This window comes from Malania oleifera, chromosome 7 (assembly GCF_029873635.1).
Source record: "Malania oleifera isolate guangnan ecotype guangnan chromosome 7, ASM2987363v1, whole genome shotgun sequence".
Taxonomy (NCBI): Eukaryota; Viridiplantae; Streptophyta; class Magnoliopsida; order Santalales; family Ximeniaceae; genus Malania; species Malania oleifera.
In genome coordinates, this window is record NC_080423.1 from 19,242,753 (window position 1) to 19,253,980 (window position 11,228).

The following is an 11,228-nucleotide window of genomic DNA, read 5'->3' on the forward strand; positions in this document are numbered from 1 at the left end:
GCGCAATGGAACTCAATAAGACTCAAACACAGACTAAAAACCAAACCTTTAACACGAACCAAGAACTTGAATTAAAATTAAACTATCAATCAACCTAAACGATAACGGGGCACAATAAAAACACGAACTTTGTATTTTATTCCTTTTTTTTTTTTTATCTCAGAACCGAACCAAACTTCACTAGATTAATTAAATAAACTAAAGCAGTAATTAAATCTACCACAAAATTAATTGAGAAAATAAATAAGTTGCGGCAATTCAAAATTAAATCTTTCCATAAACTTCAATAAATAAATAAATAAAAGAAATAACAATAGTCACTTGAATATTACTAAATAAGCATTTAAATCCAGATCACTTAGTCTTCAAAATATATATATATATATATATATATCCAAATAAAATAAAATAAAATAAAAGAAGAGAAAAGGAGAGAGACAGCCATGAGAGGTTGTGGCATGAGTGCTAGTGTGGGAGTCCAAGGAGGAGAGCTGCTAGAATTTTGGAGGCTATGTGGTTTGCTATTGGAGTTTGGAGGCTGGAGCTGTGTGGAATGAAGCTGCTCGGGGTGCTGGGGAGCTCTGGTTGCTGGTGTGCCACAGCTGGAACAGCTGCTGTGCTGGAAAAGAGGGAGAAAGAGAAGAAAAGCAAAAGAAAAGAAAAGAGAAGGAAGAAGGAACAAAACCAGAACAAAAGAAAGGAAAAAAAAAAAAAAAAAGCACAGTAGCTGAGCTCGGGTAAGGAAGAGTTTAAAAAGGAGGCTGGTGGCTACCCTACCTGGATCCACTAAGAGACCCGACCGGCCATGCATGGCCGGGTCAGGTCAAGAAAAATTGATTTTATTTTATTTTTTGTTTCTTTTTTTTTTTTTCTTCTTTTTTGTTCTCCGTGTTCATAGCCAAGTTTGACCTTACTGGAGTCCGTTTTACTCGAAACTAAAAACACAGAAGTTGTAGATAATCCTTTTCTATTTCTCCAAAAATTTGAATCATCTCGATCGGAATTCAGACGGAAAAGTTATGTGTGAATTACAAATTGGTGTTGGTTTTGACTCCTGGGAATTTTTCTGTGATAAAAAATTACCGAAAATTCATAAATTGTTCAATAAAACTCAAAAATGATAAATAGGGCACTTTGTTAAAATATTGGATGTAATTAGACATTAAATTAAAAATAGAAGCCATAATGCCCAGATTAAGATGCTTAATTACGCAGTTTTGGCGCGTAATCAACTACCTATTCAAGCAAAACTATGCAATCTCCAAAACATGCAGTTGAAAGTGAGCTTTTGTTCCCGCCACCTAGTAGTGAGCATCTATCATCACAATTGGTGAACTTGTTAGCTGGCTTGGGCCCAAGCTTACACACATTCATCCCAACGACTCAATACCCGAGATTCCAACTAAAGAGAAATGTCCAAGCACCACCAGTCATCAATCTTGATATCCAAGAAGGGAAAATAGTTAAAGAAACGAATAAAGAACAAACCCCTAGTTCGGAAAAGAATCATGAAAATGAAATAGGGGAAGAACAATTGCAAGCTATGAAGGAAGCAAATATGTTTGACCTGGTGGACGCTTTTAATCGTTGTTCAGTGTCGAATTTGATTTTACCCCTAAAGTTCAACATCCTAAATTGTGAGAAGTTTAGCGGGTCCAAATGTCTGTTAGCTCATTTAGGGATGTATTTTTAAAAGATGGCTACACATTCTAACAATGATAATCTGCTCATCCACTGTTTCCAAGATAGTTTGACTGGAGAAGCTTTAAAATGGCATAGTCGAGTAAAGATTCATACATGGAGGGATTCGACTTGTAATTTTATCACTCAATATAGCCATGATATAACTCCAGACATGTTAACTTCACAGAATATAGAGAAGAAGGTGAGTGAATACTCTTATATCAAGGGAAAAATAAGACAGCACAAAGTTATCCTCCGGTTGAAATTGGAAAAGCAATTTATCCATGAAATTAAAAATAGCTTCCCAAGAGGGGGGGGTGAATTGGCTTTTAAAAATTTCTTTTAATTCCTTTTGAGATACCTTAAACTTCATTTATTTCTTTTAACCAATTCTTGACTTGTTTGTTTAATTCTTTAACCAATTAATCAATCGAGAACTTAGTTCCTTTATCCAATCAATAACACAATTAAACAACCAATCAATTAAACAATATCTTCAAGTTAAACAATCAATTTATTTGCCAAGTACAAGTTAAACAACAAACAACCAAACCAAGATATAAAGTATTCAGCACTTTGGTAATATAACAACTCAAAATGGTTGTTTGTTTATATTTGCCAAATTTGAACCAAGCCCTGTAGTGAATGAGAATTTATGCTTGCTGATGTAAAGCCCTGTATAGACGAATCAAATTACTCTTTCCAAATATTTAGAACTCAAATAAACTCTTGGTAAATTTATCTTTGGGATGTTAACCAAGTAACGTACTCCCGTAAGGTTTCCACAAGATATGGTATAACCAACATACTCCCTTTCGGTTTCCGCAACCCAAATCAAAATTAAACCTTAAGTTTGTTTGATTTCCAAATATATGTAGTTTATATGATTTTCAAATTTAAACCATCAATGCAATTTAAATATGCTAAAAATAAAGAGTAAGGGAAAGAGAGAATGAGACGGAAATTTTTACGAGGTTCGGCTTATACCCAGCCTACGTCCTCGCCTTTGGCAAACCACCAAAGGATTCACTAGTTCAGTTCCGTTGGGTGGAACAATATCGATTACAACACTCCTTGGTTAAGGCTAGAGTCCACCTTCTCCAAACGATATTCTCTCGTTCGCTCAGTCCTTACATAAGCTAGAGCTCGCCTCTCTAAGCAATATTTCCTTACTTAGCCAACGATCCAAACAGCCCTTGGAACGTCAAAGAACTACAAGAAATACAAGATATAATCTACGTACAAGTATACTCTCTCAAAGAGCAAGTTAGTACAATTTCAGCACTATATACTTTGAATGTAAAATATCAATATGAAATACAATGAAGTTCAAGTGTAGAATTCACCAATATCCTTCTTAGAAGAGGATTAGCAGTAGGAACTCAAAGGAGGAAGGATTAGCACTTCAGAATTCTCAGCAAAATAATTTTTTAATGAGTGAACAAGAGAGTTTTGGAAGAACAAGAATACTTTCAGCTTTACAAGCAGATTTTTCAATTCTTGGATGTATTTTGATTTGCAAAAACATGTATTTATAGGCTTTCAAACTTGTTTAGATGTTGCAAAAGTTTCCTTTGAGAGTTTCCCAAAATTTTAGAAAGTTTAGAGCTCAAACGGCTATATTTTAAAAACAAGAGTTTTAAAATTTTTGCCCGTTGAACAGTGTTCAGTCATCTAAAGTGTCGAGGTCAGTCGACTAAAGTTTCTTAACCCCTTAAAAAAATAGAACTGGATATAGGGTCAGTTGACTAAAATCAGGGTTCCGTCATCTGATGTCGCAGGTTCAGTCGACTGAAGTTGCAAGTTTAGTCGTCTAAACTTTGCTGCTGTAACTCTCTGCCTATTCTGTCCTGTTCTTCTGTCAACAGTGACCCCACTTTAATGTTTTGGCCATAAATTTTTCTGTGTAACTCAAAATTAGGTGTTCTTGATGTCAAATAAAATCTAAGAGAAAATCCTACAACTTTCATTTTGATCACTTTTCAAAATAATGAGGTTTTGATAGTGAAAAATGCACCTGAATATGGCTATATAAAAACTAACAGCATTTGGAAATACCCTTTTTGGTGCTTTTTATTCCAAAAATGATTCTAACCCTTTTAAAATAATTTTTAGCCTTATAAAAATATTTTTCAGGTATTTTAAAAAGTATCTAGGTCTAAGTTAACCTAAGAGTTTCAAAATATTTCAAACGATATTTTAAACATTAAAGTACTTACATGAAAACTTCTAAAACTTTTTTCATTCTAGGTTCTTGAGTCTTCATGTTTTGTTTCTTCAAGCTTCCATCTTTTCTTCAAGCTTTCATAATCTTTGAGCTTTATCACTTTACCTTTCTTTGGATCTTTTAATATTCCTTGGCTTTCAACAACTCATTCATGTCTTCATATTTTTCAAGGTTTAATATATCATCTTTAAATCCATGCTTGGACTCTTTTAAGCTTCATTTGATCCTCTTGAGCACTTTGACCTTTGCTTTCTCATATATGAACCCCGAAATATCATTACTCACACAAATACATTAAATTTCACTTGTTTGTTAGCATCAAAATAAGACAACAAGGTTTTAAACCTTGTAAGGCCAACAATCCATTTGACCACTTTTTCAAAGATCCATGTGTTGACCACCATATTACAGGTCCTCCTCAAAATTTTGCTAATTTGGGAATCATTGGAAAGCAGGTTGAAGAAGCAGCCAATATAAGCAATGTGAAGTATACAGGGTCAGAACAAAGCTCTTCAAAATGGGTCGGGAAAAAGAAAGAAGATGAGGCCCGGATAGTGCAAAGTCGCCCATACTAGAAAGAAAGATGGGCAAGTAAGGCACGACCCCAATTTGTTTCCTCTAGGAAAATGCCCATACCAAAACAGCAGACACGAGAAAGAGGTTTTAGAAAAATAGAGTCAATTCCTATGTCCTATTCAGAATTGTTCCCCCAATTACTCGAAAGCGAGCTTGACTTAACCATCGCCGGACTGGTCATATGACATCCCCCTCGCACAATGGTAAGACCCACATGCACGGTGCGCATATCATGCCAATTCCCCTGGCCACACCGTTGCTGGGCATTTAAACACAAAGTACAATCATTGAAAGACGTTGGATGATTGGAATTTGATGACAAAAAGCCTGATATACATGGGAATCCATTGCCTAATCACTGCAAGGGTGCGATTAATGTCATTGGATTGGAGGACTGACGGGCATTCAAATTCAGAATCAGCAATAAGTGTGGAAAATGGATCATGCGCTAAGAGGGATGCTTCCATAAATCCTTTTTGTTTCAATTATTTTGAATTCGAATGAAATAAAAAAGCATTTCAGTCTCATCTTATAGCATCTTTCTTTGATTGTCATATCTTTGCCAAATTTTGTTTTTCTTTTTTGGTTCATGCAAGTAATATAGGGAATGATTTTGCCAGTACAAAGGATTTTGGGCTAGTAGTTGGTTTCAGGAATATATTCAATGGGGCGAAAAAAAAACCTCTAAGTTAGAATTTAGTAAGGACCCCACTTCAAGATGTTATCAAGAAATCTTATTGTGACGACCTGCTTAATTTACCATAATATTTTTTTACACATAATAGTATGCCAATAATTATGATAACTATAAACATAATCCACCCAGACTCGTGGGTACTAGGAAAAAAAACTGTCATATATCATTGACACCCTAACAATGGAAAACATACATCATATACATAACAAACCAACCGTCCAAATACAATACCAGAGTTTTACAAACCCGTCATCTAAATATACAAACATCCCAAAATGATCATAAAGTTCCCTAGGGTCACTACCCAAACCCATCTGACCCTAGCATAGTGACTTACCCTTCTGGCAGGGTAGATCAGCTGACCACTAACGCTGCGGAGCTCTATCTGCTCCTCTACCTGGATTCCTTGAAATTTTTTAGAGTTGGGGTGAGACACCTCTCAGTAAGGGAAATAAACAAATCAATGTGTGACAACATAGGTATTTCCATGTGTCATAAGCATATACTATATATAAATCGTATATGTGAAAAATGTCTGATAATTTACTGAATAAACATATTTGAAAGTAGCATAAATGTCATTGTATATATCTATACATGTAAAACATCTTATAACACTGTCTAATACATGAAATAAATCCCAGGATGGATAGCTAGTTGGTGTCATGTATTACCCCCACATGACTGAGTTGTGCGGCCCGAAGGTGGGACCTAGCACTGGCTGACCGATCATGCTAGATCAATATAAGTTTGTAAGTACGATGGGCCTGACCCACCCTAGTCCAGACTGCCAGGGGGACATCTACAACTCTGCACTGAAATCACATCGACTGCCAATCTCCCACAGCCCCTTGCGGTATGTGGTTGCACTAACATAATCTGAATACATATATAGTTACGGTACCGTGCTCCTGAAAACTAAACTAAACTAAGTCATCGGGGTCTGGATATCATATATTATGTTTCATATGCTGAACATAATTGTTTCATCATAATATCTGACATAATAATAATTTCATGAAAAGAGCATATCATACATTACGGTCATTGCGCTGGCATATCATATCATATAAATTATGGCCCTTGAGCTATTTCATATAAATTACGGTCCTTGCGTCATATCATATAAATTACGACCCTTCTACTGTTTCATAAATTACAGCCCTTGTACCGTTTCACATAAATTACGAAAAATATAATTCTTGTACTGTTTTAACCATTTTTCGAAAACAATAATAGCATGAAGGTTCTGAAAACATAACATTTTGTCATCACATAAATCATAAGGTTTTATACCCATGCCACACAAATTAAACCATTTTCCCTGATAATATATATAAACATTCCCTATAAATAGTAGTAATTTTCCATACATAATTTTATATCGTACATAATTTATAAAATAAAATGTTGTAGAATAATAAGTATTTCCATGAAAATTCTGACTTAATTTATTCCCTTACCTGGTTTCTTAAACTACACCAACATGAATTCCAAACTGATGCCTGTGGCGCTCACCCAGACCCTGAATCAAATTAATGGACCGGATCAGTCATATATGAATTTAACTGGGGCAAGACTTCATGTTGAGATCCAGGGAAACAAAATTTAAGGGCAATCATATTGGATTGGCCAAGCTCAAAGATTGGTTTGTTGATTATAGGCGCGTTGGAGAAAGAAAGTTCGTACATCACCATACATTTCATGCATTGTATGAAAAAAGGAAAAGAAAAAATGCATAGATACCCTTATGTCATGTAGCATGCATACATGTCCCCCTATTCTAGCATCTTAAGTAGCAGCATGCATACATATCATGCAATATGCATCATTGTCATGCAACATATATAAGAACCTGAACCGTGATAAATGGGTTTAATTCTAAAGAGATGGAAATTTTTGGTAAAAGAGCAAGATTCATTGACGAAGCCGAATTTCGTCAATGAAGCCTGTGTTCTTCTCGTCGACGAAATTCAGAGATTCGTCGATGAGGAGAAGTCGAGGAGTCTCGAAAAAACCAGCGATCTCAGATTCGTCGACGAGGCCACCGATTCATCGATGAAGTCAATGAAAGATTCGTCGACGAGAACACTTTTTCGTCGATGAATTAGGTCAGGTCAAAGGGTTATAAATAGAAAATTTCATTACTTCCTCACTAAGTAACTTCAAATATCTCTCTCTCTAAAACTCTCCCTACTCTCTCTCTCTCTAGATTTCTTCATCGATCGTTGAGGGAATCTGAAATCTGAAGTTACCACGAGGATCGTGGAAGGATTCTCTACAATTTCTATGGATCAGAATCTCGTTTCGGAGATTTTCAGGTTTCAGCGTAAAATCGAGGTAAGGTTTGATTTTCAATTCTGATTCGATAGTTTTGTAGGAAACTGTGTCGTGAGTATATTCTGTACTGTTGATTGTAGGTTTTGGAACTCGATTTGCTGTTTAGGGACCTTGGAGTTCTAAATTTGTTATTCGGGGAAAAGGTAAGGGGAACTATGTTTATATTGGTTATTTTTGAAATCGGACTCAGGGGAATTATGGTCCACGTTCCTGTGTGTGTTTTGGCTACTCATTTGAGGGGATCTAATAGGGAAAACTATGGGTTTTTCATTATTACAATTTTGGGAAAAAGGGGGCGACGGGCTGAATCCCGGGTTTTGTTGAAAACCAAGTATATGTGTGATTTATACTGTGATAGTGAGATAACTGTGCCTTGACTTGTTTAAACTGTATTTGTTTGAAAAACCATGATTTAGATTACCAAATGGGTGTAGTTTGTTTGGTTATATGAGCATGCATGTGTGTGATATGTTGAAATGCTTGTAGGAACTGGGTTCCGAAATTATTCTAGGTACTAAGAGTGTCCGACTCTATATCCGAGGGCATGTGCTTATCTCCTGCCACGTAGGCAAGAGTGTCCAGCTCTATATCCGAGGGCGTGAGCCTACACCGACAAATCAGGTCGAAGGGTGTGGATCCACCAGTTAGCGCCGGTACGATGCCATGGGAGTCGGGGACTAGCCATGTGCCGGTGGCGCCATGCTTCGTGGGTTGGCCAGGCCAACGCTGGATTGTCGCGGACCGGCTTTAGGCCGAAGGGTGTGACGTCACTGGGATTGCTGATCATGTGTTGTGTGTGTGTGTATGCACTGTGTAAATTAGTACTGGATTGCATTAAACTGCATGTATGTTGTATCATAATAACACTCAAATGCCACACATCGATATAACCTGTATTCTTCCTTACTGAGAGGTGTCTCACCCCTGCTGTATGTACATTTTTACAGGTCCTTCGAGTAACTGGAATTAGCATCCTGGTGTAGGAAGTATAGTGGCCGGTGTACTGCGTTTAGCGCTTAGGTAAGTGTTAGGACTGTATTTTTGGTGGGTTGCCATTTTGAGATGTATTTGGGCACCCGTTTGTACGTTTTGATAGAGCCATATTCTACTATTGTATAGACTCTGGTATGGTACTGTATACGATATTATAGAATGACCTTTTTTAGCTGCGTATATGATTGTGGTTGGATGTGTTTAGGGTGCCTGGGAACCCCACGGGGTCGGACCCGCATCCATTGTACTATATCTTTGGACGTCTTATCGGATACAGGGACAGGTTAGATCATATATTCACCCTTGGGTCCCATTTCGGGGTTCGGGGCGTGACAACATACATACATATCATGCATTATGCATATGTACATATAGCAATATGCATGCATCCTTGCATTCTAGCATCATGAGTAGCAACATACATTCACCATATAACATCATTTATTCATACTTGTCTGGTTGTATAAAGTTTTGTACATCTCTTTTCATCCTTGTCTAAAGCAATCCTTGTCTGAATATTGGAGGACTAGCCTAGGTCTAAGTCAAGCCGTCCACCCTAAAACGAGGGAACTAGCCCTCAGGTTCATATTGCTTTATCTACTCTAAAATTGGGGTATCGGCCCTCAGGTCCAAATTGTGATGTCTACTCTGAAACTGGGGCATCAATCCTCCATTCTAAAAATCGAGTCTTTTACTTTAAAATCGGGGCAACAACCCAGGGTCCAGTTTTCATTGTCTGCACTCATGCTGGGGCACTAACCCATGTCTAAATTGAGTCATCTACGATGAAACTGGGGCATTGGCCCTCGTGTTCAAATTGTGTTGTCAACCTCGAAGCTGGGGCATCGGTCCTCATATCCAAAAATTGTGTTGTCTACGTTGAAATTGAGGCATCAGAACTCCTCCAAGCTGTCTTGACTATCTCATTCATTCAAGTAGTCTCATCCAAGTTGTCTTGATTATCTTATTCATCCTATTATTCTCACTCCTATTGACACTTTTGCGGTCCAAATCCTATTAACCCTTTCACAGTCCCACTCTTATTTACCCTTTAGTGGTCCCACTCCTATTGACCCTTTAGCAATCCCACTCCTATTGACCCTTTAGCAGTCCCACTCTTATTGACCCTTTTGCAGTCCCACTCCTATTAACCCTTTTGCGGTCCCACTCCTATTGATCATTTCGTAGTCTCACTCCTATTGACCCTTTCGCGGTCCCACTCTTATTAACCCTTTCGCGGTCCCACTCCTAATGACCCTTTCGTGGTCCCACTCTTATTAACCCTTTCACGGCCCCACTAGTATCGACCCTTTCGCGATTCCACTCCTATTAACCCTTTCAAGGTCTCACTCCTATTGACCCTTTCATGGTTCCACTCTTATTGACCCTTTCACGCTCCTACTCCTATTAACCCTTTTGTGGTCCCACTCTTATTGAGCCTTTCGCGATCCCACTTCTATTGACCCTTTCGCTATCCCACTCCTATTGACCCTTTCATAGTCCCACTCTTATTGACCCTTTAGCAATCTCACTCTTATTGACCTTTTCGCAGTCCCACTCCTATTAACCCTTTCACGGTCCACTCTTATTGACCCTTTAGCGGTCCCACTCCTATTGAACCTTTAGTGGTCACACTCCTAATGACCCTTTCGTAGTCTCACTCCTATTGACCCTTTTGCGGTCCCACTCCTATTGACCCTTTCGTGGTCCCACTCCTATTGACCCATTAGTAGTTCCACTCCTATTGACCCTTTTGCGGTCCTACTCCTATTGACCCTTTCGCGGTCCCACTCCAATTGACCTTCTCGTGGTCCCACTCCTATTGACCCTTTGGCAGTTCCACTCCTATTGACCCTTTCGCGATCCTACTCCTATTGACCCTTTCGCGGTCTCACTCCTATTGACCCTTTCACGGCCCCATTCAAATTCTCCCTTTTATCGTCCCACTGCTCCTATTGATCCTTTTGTGGTCCCTATTAAATCAACCCTTTCCGGTTCCTATTAAATCAATCCTTTGTGTCCCTTTCACTAACATAACGAGAAGAATCCACTAACTACTAACTTCGTAGAGAAATGTGCTACATTCCCATATTACCCTAGTTACTCTTTTCTCATCCTTGATTGACAGAAGCAAATAACACCTGATTGATCTGAAAGCCTTACGCAGTTGTGTGACCTAATTAAAATATATGTCTTTTTATCTTTATAGGCTTGTTGCTACAGATAACGTAAGAGAGTTCCTACTATTATCTTGAAGCAACAAATCCTATAAAGAGGATCTGATTGAGTCCTTTTCCAAATTGAGTTCTTTTAATTGAGCCTCGGATTTTCTTAAATCGAGTTTCGTTATTTTTAATAGAGGCCTATAATTTTTAAAATTGAATTTTTTATTTGAGTCTCAGGTATCTTTAAATTGGGTCTTTTAATTTTAAATTGAGTCTTTTAATTTTTTTTTAAAAAACTTGATTTCTTTAAATTTTAAAATTGAGGCCTTTTTAATTGAATATTTTGTTTTTTTTTAAATTAAGTCCCTTATTTGTTTGAGTCCCTTTTATTTTATTGGAGTCATTTTTATTTTGAGTCCGAATCCTTCGTTTCCGAGAATTAAGTGTAATACAATTAGGTGGCAAAAAGAGTGTATGGGACAATTCATAGTTTCCAATATAGGCTGGTGGGAGCCATGAAGGCCCAAAAAAAGGATAGCATGGGCCA